This window comes from Bufo bufo, chromosome 8 (assembly GCF_905171765.1).
Source record: "Bufo bufo chromosome 8, aBufBuf1.1, whole genome shotgun sequence".
Lineage (NCBI taxonomy): Eukaryota > Metazoa > Chordata > Amphibia > Anura > Bufonidae > Bufo > Bufo bufo.
In genome coordinates this window covers 223611719-223627118 of record NC_053396.1, presented here as the reverse complement: position 1 = coordinate 223627118, position 15400 = coordinate 223611719, and positions in this window count along the sequence as shown.

The window sequence follows — 15400 nt, the reverse complement described above, 5'->3', positions numbered from 1 at the left end:
TGATTTTACAAACTTTGTTAACCCTTTAATTAAAGGAAAATGGAGAGGAAATTTCTAAATTTAACTTTTTGGGCAGATTTTCCATTTTAATAAATATTTTTCTTTAACACATCGAGGGTTAACAGCCAAACAAAACAAAATATTTATTACCCTGATTCTGCGGTTTACATAAACACCCTATATGTGGTTGTAAACTGATGTAAGAAGGAAAGTAGCGCCATATGGTTTATGGAAGGCAGATTTTGCTGGACTGGTTTTTAGATGCTATGTCCCATTTGAAGCCCCCCTGATGCACCCTTACAGTAGAAACTCCCAGAAAGTGACCCCATTTTGGAAACTAGGGGATAAGGTGCCAGTTTTATTGGTACTATTTTGGGATACATATGATTTTTAATTGCTCTATATTACATTTTTTGTGAGCCAAGGTAACCAAAAAATGGCTGTCTTGGCACAGTTTTTATTTTTTATTTTTTAGAACATTCATCTGACAGGGTAGATCATGTGCTATTTTTATAGAGCAGGTTGTTATGGACGCAATGATATCAAATATGTCTACTTTGTTTGTTTGTTTCAGTTTTACATAATAAAGCATTTTAGAAAAAAAAGTATGTTTTTGTGTCTCCATTTTCTGAAAGCCATATTTTTTTTATTTTTCTGCCGATCATCTTATGTAGGGGCTCGTTTTTTGCAGGAAGAATTGACGTTTTTACTGATACAATTTTTGGGTACATATGATTTTTTGATCATTCATTATTACACTTTATGGGGCAAGGTGACCAAAAAATTGGTTGTTTTGGAACAGTTTTTATTTATCTATTTTTACAGCGTTCACCTGAGGGGTTAGGTCATGTGACAGTTTTATAGAGCAGATCGTTACGGACGTGGTGATACCTAATATGTATACTTTTTCTTATTTATTTAAGTTTTACACAATAATAGCATTTTTGAAACAAAAAAAAATGATGTTTTAGTGTCTCCATAGTCTGAGACATTTTTTATTTATTTTTCGGGTGATTATCTATAGTAGGATCTCATTTTTTTGCGGGATGAGGTGATGGTTTCATTGGTACTATTTTGGGGGGACATGCGCTTTTTTGATCGCTTGCTGTTGCACTTTATGTGATGTAAGATGACAAAAATGGCTTTTTTGGCAATGTTTTAATATTTTTTATTTTTTACGGTGTTCACCTGAGGAGTTAGGTGATGTGATATTTTTATTGAGCATGTTGTTACGGACTCGTCAATACCAATATGTACACTTTTTCTTATTTGTTTCACTTTAACACAATAATAGCATATTTGAAAAAAAAATGATGTTTTTAGTGTCTACATGTTCTGAGAACTATAGTTTTTTAAATTTTTTTAGCGATTTTATTATGTAGGGGATCATTTTTTGTGGGATGAGGTGACAGTTTTATTGGTACCATTTTTTTTTTTTGACATACGCCTTTTTGATCGCTCGGTGTTGCATTTTTTGTGACGTAAAGGGACAAAAATGGCTTTTTTAACACATTTTATTATTTATTTTTTATGTTGTTTATCGTACGGGGTTGATCATGTGATATATTTATAGAGCCGGTCATTACGGACGCGGTGATAACTAATATGTCAAGTTTTTTTTTTTTTTTCATTTTTTATAGAAAAAGGCAATTTTTTTATTTATTTTTATTTTATTTCATTATTTAAACTTTTTTTTATATCAAGTCTCACTTGGATCTTTAAAATCCAGTGGAGCTGATGGCTGTACTGTACTTTGCAATACTCTTGCATTGCAAAGTATATTACTATCAGATTTCCTGTAGATGGCAACACCGCACACCTTTGCAAAGCGTCCAGTTTCCATGACAACCATCGGGCTCTGCCATCGCAGCGTGGCGACCCGATGGTTGAGAGATTGAACACCCTCCCTCTATTAACCACATTGATACCGCTGCCTTATGGTATTTTGGGGTGCCCTTGATGGTGGTTGTATGGGTGCCTGTCAGAAGGTGTGGCAGTGTGATACAACGCAATGGCCAGTGTTTGGTGTAGTAGGAGTCAGTAACCAGGCCAGGTTTAACACAATTTGACAAATGGGATGAGGTCGCTGATGGTGCCTTCGGTGCGACTGACTAGGTTTGTCACCTCCTCAAAAGGACACATGAGCCTACAGGCATTGCTCATGAGCGTCCAGTAACGTGGCAAAAAAATTCCCAGCTCCGCAGAGGCTGTCCTAGCACCCCGGTCATACAAATACTCGTTGACGGCTTTTTCTTGTTGGAGCAGGCGGTCGATCATTAGGAGTGTTGAATTCCAACGTGTCGGGCTGTCGCAAATCAAGCGCCTCACTGGCATATTGTTTCGGCGCTGAATGGCCATACACCTTCCTGGCCTGCTTGAGGACGTCCTGTAAGCCTGGGTACTTAGACACAAAGCGTTGTACGATGAGATTCAACACATGTGCCATGCACGGCACATGTGACAACCTGAGCCTGCAGCCTCTCACACACTGGCAGGCAACTGCAATATATATAAATATAAAATAAATAAAAACAGACTGATGTACCAGCCCTGAAAAGTGCTTTTTGGGGTGCTGTCAGGACGCTGTCCTTACAGCAGATGAGTCTGTGGACACAGAACACTGCCCTAGCTAACGCTTTCCCTATTAAATCAGCAGCAGCAGCACTGTCCCTCCTCTCACTAAGAATGCAGCTTCCGAATGAATATAAAACAGATGCTGTCCGGGAGGTGGGAGGGTCTGGGAGGGAGGGTCTGCTGCTGATTGGCTGGAATGTGTCTGCTGACTGTGAGGTACAGGGTCAAAGTTTACTCAATGATAATGTATAGGGGCGGACCGAACATCGCATATGTTCGCCCCGCCGCGGCGAACGCGAACAAGCTATGTTCGCCGGGAACTATTCGCCGGCGAACTATTCGGGACATCTCTAGTGCTGGCCGGGCCAATGCTGCGGACCGCAAATTGCGTTCTGCAAAGCACGGGCAGCGGCAAGTGGATTCGCATCTGACGGTCCGCACCGCAAAAAAGTAGTGCATGTAGTGCATGGCCAGAAACACCACGGAAGCACTCCATAGTGCTTCCGTGGGGTTTCCAATCCGTGCCTCCGCACCGCATCTCCGGGTTTGTGGACCCATTCAAGGGAATGGGTCCGCATCCATGATGTGGGTTGCACACGGCCGGTGCTCCGTGTATTGTGGACACGCCGTATGAGGGGCAACGGCCATGTGCATGAGTCCTAACTCTATGAGAAGGGAGGGGGAGGGCAAAGGTCAGACATAGGAGCAGTTCTGTTGGATTTATCTCAAAATCACACTTTGCAGAAACAAAATGGTAGGAAATTTTTAATGAAGATTATTTAGCAAGTTGTTTAATTTAGATTTTAGGAAGTAAATGAACAATGATAATAAAAAATTAGTGTCTATAGCCCTTAACGGTTCTTAGTTATGATTATTATAGTTATTTAGTGAGTTTTTCCTGGTAACCACATAAAGCGTTGAAGATATAACTGTAAATGCTTACAATGTATAATGCTTTGCTCAGTTTAGAACATAAATGCTAATATTCATCAGTCTTATGATATGAATCTCTGTCAGTACTGTTAATACCTTGCAATACATAATGTGCATTAAATATGAACCTCGCACATTAACTATAACCAGTGAAGGTTTGATGCCCGGGGTAAGGTCTACAAAGGGCACTGCGACGGATATTATTATTATTATTATTATTTCCATCTCCATTACATATCAGGAAAATCTCTTTTGCAAGAGACAGAAAAGGATTCTTCCTAATTCCCATTTAATTTCTATTTTCTGTTTTCTTTTTCTGAAGGTTCCTTATCAGCAAACTGGAGCTTTCAAACACCTGAACAGTGAAATTAATCCATTCCAGATAACAAACGCTGCATTGAGACTTAGCAGCTAATTCTAGTAATACGCCAGGATTATAACACCAGCTCTTAAGAAGTAGGACATTTTTTTTTTTAATCGCTCCAATACCAAAAACTGTATGTATTGAGAAAATAAAAATGTAAAGAAAAGAGATTATTTGAGCTTGATACTGTGGTCTTGTAGAGGAAGAATTAATTCTGCCACAATTAAAAGCTACAATGCAAAATTTTATTATCTTTGCAACAAATATAGAATGTTTGTGGGAGAGCTACAAAAAGTGTAAAAGGATGATAAAACAAAAGTTCCATCAGGACACACCCTTAGCATGTGTCTCATTAGCTTATATGGACATCATAGAAGGACCTTTGGACTCATCACCCTCTAGGGACCAGTACAAAAAGCCCTGCAAAGATTAGTTTCTTCTAGATGGCTACAGTTCTCTGATGAGAAAATCTGTGGGTGGACCTCAAAAGAGCAGAGCATGCAAGATGGCCCAGGAATCTCACAGAACTATGTAGAAGATGTCTGCAAGGAAGAATGGTGGAAAATCCTTCAAACAAGAATTGAAAGACTCTCGGCTGCTAGAAAAGGCATTTATAAGCTGTGATACCAGCCAAAGGGGCTATTAGGTACTAACCATGCAGGGGGCCCAAAGTTTTGCTTCCAGTCTTTTTCCTTTTTTGTTATTTTGCAAATATAAAAAATTAAAACACAAAGGGAATGCTTCATCTTTAACTTTATGCCTTTTGGAGATCATTTCATCTTCAACTTGCTTGACTCTTCACAGTAACAGTAATTTTCACCAGAGGTGCCCAAATATTTGCATGTCACTGGACCGCAGAGTGAAGGCAAAAGGGCCAACAAGTGCTAAGCATCTCTGGGAACTCCTTCAAGACTGTTGGAAGACCATTTCAGGGGACTACCTCTTGAAGCTCATCAAGAGAATGCCAAGAGTGTGCAAAGCAGTAATCAAAGCAAAAGGTGGCTACTTTGAAGAACCTAGAATATGACATATTTTCAGTTGTTTCACACTTGTTTGTTATGTATATAATTCCACATGTGTTAATTCATAGTTTTAATGGCTTCATAGTCATGAAAATAAAGAAAACTCTTTGAATGAGAAGGTGTGTCCAAACTTTTGGTCTGTACTGTATATATATACATTTTTTTTTTCACTTTCGCTTCTCTTAGTTTCTTATGTGCATACATTTTTTTTCTTGAATAAAAGGAATTATTTGTTACTCATTTAGTGCTCACTGTTTCTTGTCACTCTTTCTTTCTTTTGTATTTCTCTAGCTTTAATTCTGAGGTGCTCTCACCTCCCTGCAGTAAGCGTCTCACATCTAGTCCCCTCTTCCACCGAGTGACGGCCGTATCCAACCAGGAACCACTACGGCTGTCACTGCCGGTCAGAGGGGAGGGACTGTACTGCGGGGAGTAGAGGACACTTCAGAATTAAAAGGGTTTTAAAGATTAAGGTAGCAGCTGGATCAGTGTGGGTTAAAAAAAAAAGAAAAGAAAAAACAATTCCCACTTTGCTAATCCCCTGCCCTTTCTCTTCAATGCTGCCCAGGTCCCCACTGGTGTCAACTTCTGGTCCAGTCTAGAAACACAGGAAATGCAAACTCAACAAATACCTGAGAGAAGGGTCAGCTTGTTGGCCCATAATTGACTGCCTGTCATGGCGGGACCAAGAAGTACAGGCCAGCAGGGACCTGGCCAGCATCAGAATGGGAGGATCCGTGTGGTATCAGTTTTTTTAAAATTTATTTTTAACCCACTTTGAGACACTGGAATATTCCTCTAAGTATCACCTTCAGGACAGTTGTGGGAGCAGCACACACTAGAGTAAACCTTTTTTCTTTCACGGCCATGCTGACAATAAAACCATACATAAGAGAGTTTGCTTAAACAGCTCTCCGGGTCTGTTATTCAGCACTGTCAGCAGATTTACAGGGTCAAAGCTGCTGACAGACTCCCTTTAACGATCATGTGACCCAATAAAATTGTTACGTAGTATAAAAAGTTGAATATCTTTGCAAATTCTTCTTTAATTACTTTGTATCATTCTTAATATAAACGAATAATGCGTCCTATGATGCATTCAATATTCTGAGCTGCAACCCCATGTTAGAGATTGTATGGATCAATATTTTAGCCAAATGTGTCAAACGTGTGTGTGTTTGTGAGGCGGGGGATTCAGTTCTGTAATGGCAGAAGTGGACAATTCTCTAATTTCATTCATTATTATCCACTGCAGCACTTGGTCTGTAAAGACACTGGACCACTACCTGTAGGGTCTGCAAGAACTGAGATGCTGAGGATTTTGGAAATCAAATCTAAATGATTTGCAGCTTTTACTCTGAGATGAGAGGTTTGCTGTATATAACTCTAAAGCAGAGAGTGAAAAATAATCATTTTCATATCGCAGGCAACTTAAAAATACAGGCATCAGGAAGCTGTCAGGCGCATCTTCTCATCGAACATACAGCGGCTCCGAAATATTTAGGCAGCTCGGAAACAGATAAATATTTGGATGTTTTGCATCTTGCAACATGAAATCTCCACCTTCTCTGAAATCCACAGTTGTTGTTTACTGCATTAAATAAAGGTGCTTTGTGTCCTCTCCGTGCTTCACGAATAATCATCACACAAATCAGCGCCTTTTATTGCATCTCTTTTATCAACGCGTTTAGGAAAGAATATTTTCGGATCTGAGCCAATGTTGTTTTTTTTGCCAGATTTCTTCATAAACTGATATCAACTTATGTAAATAAACTTTCATTTCCTTTTCTAATTTATTTTTCTTACATATGGGACTTTATAATTGAAAAGAAAGGAACCTGTAGCAATTTTTTTTTTTTTATATAAGAGCTCTCTTATTGGAAAGGTCCCTTTGAAGGGGTATTATTATTGATAGAGAGCCTTTTGGTATTTCATCAATGTGTGGATGGTGGGGATCCTACTCCCACCAGAATAAAGGGGTCTACATTGTGTATGGAGATACAGCACCATAGATACTGCTGTTGATGTGCCTGCACTGTAGGTCAGTCCTATTTACTTGAGAGGCAGTACCAGACAGAGCCACGACCATATCTGTGGCACTGTGTCTGGGTAAACAATGAGCAAGAAGGGACAATGGGTCGGACCACCATAAAGAACATACTGATGGTCTATCCATCTATATTAAGGTCTTAGTACCTTGGATATTTTCACCAGCAAAATGATTTAGTTTCCCTATGTTTGGTGTCTCCGTATCCATAAGTATATACTGTGCACTAATTGTAGGTGTGAAACAATGTAAAAAAAGAAAAAAAAAACATGGCAGACTGGGGCTTTTCTACTTTAGTAAAAAATAATAGCTAGAATATATGCATATCGACAGAAACTACTGAAGTTATGAAGCACAGCAACACCAGGGAACCATGAACCAAGAGTCGTCCACCATTACTATGAGAAGGTGAGGGACAGTAATTGATTATAGTTCTCCTGACACAAGAAGAACTAGGGAAAAGAATGATGTCAAGAAAAGAGGAATTGAAAGTGTAGATATAGAGATTAGTGATAGACAAACATCGGCCGGGGCGGTTCGTGAACGCAATCAAATGTTCGCGAACCGCAATTTCGCAGCGGGCCCCATTCGCTTTAATGCAGGCGAACCTGAAAAACCTTCAGCTCATATTTGCAGCCACCAAAAACTTATTAGAAGTACACAAATAGTCCCACAACGTGGACAGTGACATACTAGAGGGGGATCAATGACAAAAATTCCAACAAAAAATATGTGTCTTAATCAGGGGACATTTTTATGCGTCTTAAAGGGAAATTCTCTGAAATGTGCCCTGTTGGAGCCTAGAAAATTTTTATTTTAGGCCACGGGAGTATGGGCCTTAAAAATTAGGCATTCACCTGACAGAAAATAAATTCTGATTATGTGGCTCGAGGTACATTATGCGGTCAATGGATACAATTTTTACTGTAGGCTACTGGACTACAGGCCCCAAACATTAGGCATTCACCGGACAGAAAAGATCAAGTGATTATGTGGCCGGAGGTATATTACACGGTCAATGGATATAAATTTTACTGCAGGCCAGTACAAATACAGGTCAAATAAATATGTTTAAAAGAACTAAAAATATCAAAATTGGATTAAAAACATGGCTAAGAAAATCCCCCTTCTTGAAAACAAAACCTAATGATAATAGTTGAAATTCGATAACACGTGGTCGTCACTGGTGTTCAATTCCTCAGAGGCCGCAACAATTCTTCATTCAGCGTACAGAAAATAACAAGTAAGTATGTGGCTGGAGGTAGATTACACGGTCATTGGATATCAATTTTACAGAAGGCCAGTGGACTACAGGCCCCCAAATATTATGCATTTACAGTACAGAAAATAATTATTTCTTTCAATAGTGTTTGTCAGTAATGCAGCAGAACCACAAACCAATGCTGCACTACCCAAATGCATTTTATAGAAAGTATATTATTGGTATATCACACCCCTGCCTCAATCAGTTTTTTTGGGGGCAACTGGCAAATCACACCAGTAGAAATGATTTATTCCAATATCGTTTGTCCCTCTGTATAGCTGTGGTATCTCAGCAGAACCGCACACAACTGCTGCACAATACAAATGCACTTTAATATACTTTCTATGTTATAAAGTATATTATAAGTATATCGCACCCCTCTGTGTATAACACCTATTGATAGCACACCTATACCAGTCCTTACAAGGACTTTTGTGGCCCTATTAGCCAGCGTTTGGTGTCCCTAACAGCCTGTCCAGCTCCACACAGCAACCTCTCCCTACACTGGCAAAACACTGAAAAATGGTGCCCAGATCAGGTTTATTTACAAGGTAGGGGGTGTGTCCATGTGCTGAAACGTCTCCATTGGCTGTCCTGTACCACCTGATGCATACTCCCAGGTTTTCCTGCCTCCGGTTACCAAGGAACCGTACCCACTTACTACAAAGGGTCTGGTAAGACTGCTCGCGTCCTCACAGACGGAGCAGAATTTTTCATTTGTACCAGCCTGGTACTAATTGGTCCTATCTATGTTTGTATGTTTTTCGTTTAGTGAGTCCTTTTTACTCTGCTTATCGTATAACTTATTAAAAGCTATATTTTAAATAAGTACACTCCCCCCTCCCTTTGCTTAGGGGCCCATTGCCTGCTCATTAACTTGGAGTGTATTCAAAGCCTGAATTGTATCAGGGCTCTGATCAATTTTTTGGATGTGTCATGGGTCAAAGTTCTTCACACTGTAAAAGAATATGGCACCGGCGGACATTGCCATATGTTTGTAACGAACGCTGGGCGAACCGCAAGGCCATCTCTAATAGAGATATTAAATCATATAGGCTAACTGAGGAAAAGACACAGGAGTAACATCTTGAACGATCATCTTTCCTGTTTCTGGACTCGTTTGATGCTGACGGTGGCCATAGGAGATGGTCTCCAGTGCAAGTTTTACTTAATACATCGATACTTAGAATACATCCCCCATGCTAACTGCTTCCAATGGACAGCCCCAGCAGTTGTAACTGGGGTGCTATATTGAAGCACAATTTAGAGGTGTCATGAAAGTGACCGTGTGATTCAGTCTAGGACGGTCTAGCAAAAGTAGACGCAAAATAATCACTAGCTGTTACTGTTCTGACCTTAGACCTGATCTGGTCCTAAGTCTTTCTAGCGGTTACTTATTATGCACCTGCAGGAATTAAAACTTTTGCTAATAAATTTCACAAGTGAGTGGTTGTTTTGCAATCTAATTTTTGGACAATCACCTTATTTACACAAATCAATTATTTTTGTTCAATCCTAATATTTGTGACCTACATATGGACCATAACTTATATTCTGTCAGCTACATTTAGTACCCCCCCATACTTCATGACTTTGAAAGACTGTAAAGAGTGACTACTTCAGAGGCATGCCCCTTGTGCCCTCAGATGACCCTTTGTGCCTCCACAAACGTGTATAGCGTCTGTTGTGTGGCACACAATAATAGTGTTTCTGCACAGTGAAAATTTGTCCTTTGTGACCCCTCACCCCCTCTTCATGGTGCTACCCACACACAGTAAGGATATCCCTTTAGTGCTGTCCCTCAGTAAGAATTTTTCCTTAGTGCCCTCCAGAAAGAAGTGATGCCCTCTTAGTGCTCTTTTTTTTACAGTAAAAGTGACCCTCCTTACCGCCACATAGTAAAGATGCCCTCTTAGATCACCACACAAAAAACCTGCCACTAGTGTTGCCCCCTTAGTGCCTCCAAACAGTATCATGTCCCTTTAGTGCCTCCACATATAGTATAATATGTGCCCGCTTTCTGGGACGGTGGGACCTGGAATCCGGGACTGTCCTGCTGGATCCAGGGCGGTTGTGAGCCACAAGGAATACATTTCTCCTTATTTCAGATTTCCTTTCCAATGACAAATTGGAGATTCATTGTAACAACAGAATCATCCACCTCAGAGATCGATCAATTTAAAACCTGATGTTTCTAAACTTCAAAACTTTTTGAGAAACTTTGCAAATGTTGGTGTCTACAAATCTGACACCGTGAACGGAAGAGACTATAAGGGTTATTTATAGATTCAGATAAGACAGCGAGCCGCCCCCCGGTACCCTCCGGACCAGATCGGAGAACGTATATAAGCAGTTTATTGACAGACATTAATAAAAGATTTCACAGGAGTGGCCTCCAGGGGCCGATGCAAAGATCATTATTGTTTAAGGAGCAGAACGATTTCATTCCATTGAGTGACGAGGGGACACCATCTCAGCGTCAGGGGTAATTCTGACACACGGAGACTCTGAAGAGGAAGCAGAAATTCAATTAAATTGGAAAAAAACTGATCTAAAAGTTAATTGTATTGATAAATCAATAAAATTAAAGGGGTTCTCCGGTCAATATCTTTCTATTGCAGGATAAAACTAACCTGTGGAGGGAACATTAGTGCGGTATAGTTACCTTCCACAGTGCAGCCCGTTTGGAGATCTGCTTCCGTCACGTGAAGGGTTTTCTTCCCTTTCAGCTGAAGTCTGTCTTCTTGTCTTCCTGTTTTGTCTTCCTTTCTGCAGTCGGAGATGGATCGTCATGAGGGACGTCACTGCCTCCTGCTGGAGAAAGCGCTGAATGCTAGCGTGCATGTGCGGGGCCGCCGTCCAGCCTGGCTGTCAGTCTCTGCAGCGTACGAGCTTCTATGGGCTTCTCCTATTTGTCATCCAGTGCCCCCCATTGGCATCCATGCATAGCATAGAAATCAGCCTCTGTGCCTCTCCTGCACAGCGCTTACATCACACTGTGCAGGAGTGACAGCATAACGATCAGCCACAGAGGGTGAATTCTATGCTGTGCATGGATGCCAATGAGGGGCACTGGATGGCAAATAGGGGGCAAAGGAAGGCACAAGGGGGCACTGGATGGCAAATAGGAGGCACTGGAATGAACAAAGGGGCACTGGATGGAAAATAGGGGGGCAATGGGTGGCTAGTTGAGGGCAATGGATGGCATATAGTGGCCAATGGATAACAAATAGGGGGCCCTGGATGGTATAAGGGGGCAATGGATGGCAAATAGGGGGCAATGGGTGGCTAATTGAGGGCAATGGATGTCAAGTAGGGGGCAATGGATAACAAATAGGGGGCCCTGGATGGCACAAGGAGGCAATAGATGGCAAGTAGGGGACAATGGATAGCAAGCAGGGGGAACTGGATATCAAATAGGGGGCAATGGATGGCAAATAGGGGGCCCTGGATGGTACAAGGGGGCAATGGATGACAAGTAGGGGGCAATGGATAGCAAGCAGGGGGGGACACTGGATGGCAAATAGGGGACAATAGATGGCACAAGGGGGCAATGGATGGCAAGTAGGAGGCCATAGACATCAAGTATGAGGCATTGGATAGCAAATAAGGGGCAATGGATGGCAAGTAGGGGGAACTGGATGACAAATGGGGGGCACTGTAAGGCACAAGGGGGAAATTAATGGCACAAGGGGGTACTGGATGGCAAATGGAGGGCACTAGATGGAAAATAGGGGCCGCTAGATGGCACAAGGGGCAATAGATAACAAGTAGGTGGCACTGGATGGCAAACAGGGTGCACTGTAAGGCACAAGGGGCAATGGATGGCAAATAACACAAGAGGGCACTGGATGGCTAATAGGGGGCACTGAATTGAACACAGGGGCAATGGATTGCACATGAGGGGCACTGTGGAAGGAACTTGGGGCACTGGATAGAAATGGAGGCACTATGGCTCGCACTAAGGGTACTGTGGAAGTCAGTGTTATAGAGGTACTGTGGATGTCACTGTTATAGGGGCACTGTGGAAGTCACTGTTATGGGGGAACTGTGGAGGTCATTGTTATGGGGTCACTGTTATGGGGGCACTGTGGAAGTCACTGTTATGGCGGCACTGTGGATGTCACTGTTATGGGAACACTATGGATGTAACTGTTATGGGGGCACTGTGGATGTCACTGTTATGGGGGCACTGTGGAGGTCACTGTTTTGGGGCACTGTGGATGTCACTGTTATGGGAACACTATGGATGTAACTGTTATGGGGGCACTGTGGATGTCACTGTTATGGGGGCACTGTGGAAGTCACTGTTTTGGGGCACTGTGGATGTCACTGTTATGGGGGCACTGTGGAAGTCACTGCTATGGGGGCACTGTGGATGTCACTGTTATGGGAACACTATGGATGTCACTGTTATGGGGGCACTGTGGATGTCACTGTTTTGGGGCACTGTGGAGGTCACTGTTTTGGGGCACTGTGGATGTCACTGTTATGGGAACACTGTGAATATCACTATTATGGGGGTACTGTGGACATCACTGTTATGGGGACACTGTGGATGTCACTATTATGGGAACACTGTAGATGTCACTGTTATGGGAACACTGTGGATGTCACTGTTATGTGGAACTGTGGATGTCATTGTTATGGGGAACTGTGAATGTCACTGTTATGGGAACACTGTGGATGTCACTGTTATGGGGGCACTGTGGAAGTCACTGTTATGGGGGCACTGTGGAGGGCTCATGCACACGAACGTTGGCCTGGGTCTGCACCGCAAAAAGGTAGTGCATGCATGACTTTTTTGCGGTGTGGAAGCCATGGACAAAAACACCACAGAAGCATTCCGTAATGCTTCCGCAGAGTTCCGTGTCTCCGTTCCGCAATGAATGGGTGCACAAACAGCCGGTCCCCGTATATTGCGGACCCGCTGTATGAAAATTCCTCGGATTGCACATGGCCAGCCCTATCATAGAAAATGCCTATCCTTGTCCGCAATCTTTTTTGTGGGGCCACGGAACTGAACTATGGAAGCGGACAGCACATCTTTTGCGGGCTGCGGCCCCATTGACATGAATGAATGGGTCCGCACCCATTCTGCAAAATTGTGGAACAGGTGCTGACCTGTTCATACGGCCGTCTGAATGTGTCCTTACTCACTTAGAGTGAGAAGTAGATTCATGTCTTATTGCAGAAAGATGGACACAGGAGTTGGAGTGGGTGTCGCTGCTGCAGTCAGAGCAGTGGGGGGCGTGACCAGGATGTGACTCATCACTGTGCAGGGCAGCCAGGCTTGTGTATCAATAAAGTTATGTATTCAATAAAACAGGATGGGGAGAAAGTAAACAGATTTGTCAGGATAGTCTGATGCCCAGAAAGGGAGAAGGAAAGCACAAACATGAAAAACAGTTATTGTAGTTATACAGTATGTATGCATAAAGAGGGGTGTTAGCAGCACATAACAATAATTTAGATTTTGGGACCAGACAACATCTTTAATATCCAAATATAAAATACCTAATGCAAAAAGAAATTATATTAATACACAATGATATTTTTTTAAAAATGGTAACATCTGCAGTATAAGGAAGCATGTACCTCTTAATAAATGTGACCATCAATGTATTTTAGTTGAAGACTTTTATAAACTGCTGGTTTAAGTAAAATCACAAATTTTTGTACAAGCCACGATTTTTGCAACAATTTGCCACTTTTTGCAATTTTCCGATCTTGGGCAAAATCCTGAGTGGCATGGGATGGAGCTTCTTGCAGCCTGGCATAAATTATAATACAAGTCTATGTCATATTATAGCTGCCATAGATTTGTCCTTTGACTCACAGATTGCCAGAAGATGTACCAAAAATGTGCTTCTTAATACGTCTGGAACTATGTAAAAGTCAAAAATGAAATTTACTCCATCTAGGAGCATGTAGGATTTTCCAAGATTTTTATACTGATGACCTATCCTCTGGAGAAGACAGTGGCGCTCTTGTGAGCACTGCGGCCTTCTCCGTGCTCACTAAGCACAGCGCCGTCCATTGTATAGTGGCTCTGCTTGGTATCGAGCTCAGCCCCATTCACTTCTCTCGCGATACAATGTACAGCGCTATGCTTGGTAAGCAGGGGCAGATTGGCAATAGACCTTACAGGGAAATCACCCGGTGGGCCGATGCCCAGTGGGCTGCCTGGGCCCTCCCCACGGCCGGAAGTTTTTGGAGATGTAATTTGTGTTGCTGGCAGTATTTTGTGATGCACTGTGGTATTTTGCTCTGTTGGGGCGGTATAATATGGAACACTATGGTATTGCTGTCCCTGCCTTCCATTAATTTGGACCCAACTACAAAACACTTTTAGTATTTTTTCCAAGGCCACTTTAACCACTTCACGACCGCCCATTGACTATAAACGTCCTATGTGTACACAGATCAGGAAGCGCTATGCGCTTCCAGTCCCAGCCCCGCGGTCATGTGATAGGAGCTGTCGGGTCTGTGCAGGAGCTGTCGGGTCTTTCACAGACCTCGATCAGCCCTGCACTGAGGCTGTACAGTGCTGTATTCTGCTGTACAGCCTCTCTGAGGGGTGTATTTCCCCTGTAACTGGGGCTACTATGTCAGCCCCAGGTACAGAAGAAATAAATAGTGAAAAAAAAAAAGTGTAGTTAAATGTCAAACAAAAATTACCAATCAATTAGATTATTTAGAAGATTCCTTATCACCTAGTTTTGTAACATATTCATTTATTAATTTAGTGACTTTTAAAATTACCTTTATTAATCGACATGCAGGTATAGGTATGTATATACCAACAGACAATGCTACAATTCAAAAGAATTATATATAAGTTACTTTTGACTGGGGAGTAGCAACCCCTCAACATTCATTAGTGACACACAGATAGTCAAGATACTTGGTAGTTCGAGGAATGAAGACATGTACTGCGGTAGGGCAGGGCTGACAATTGCTTACCCTAAATGCCCTAACGTCTGCTCAGCCCAGGGTCGCCCCCTAATGGTGGGAGTTCCCTGTCCCCGAACCTAGGGCTAACGAATCCCTAGATTGACCCTATCCAGGGAATAAGTATTAGATACACAGAACCAGTTAAAAAAAGGGCCCATAAAGCCGCAAGTGGAAGGTGTTCCAAAGATATGGAATAACCACCTGCCCACTCGGGGCATACACTGGGATTAATCAGGATA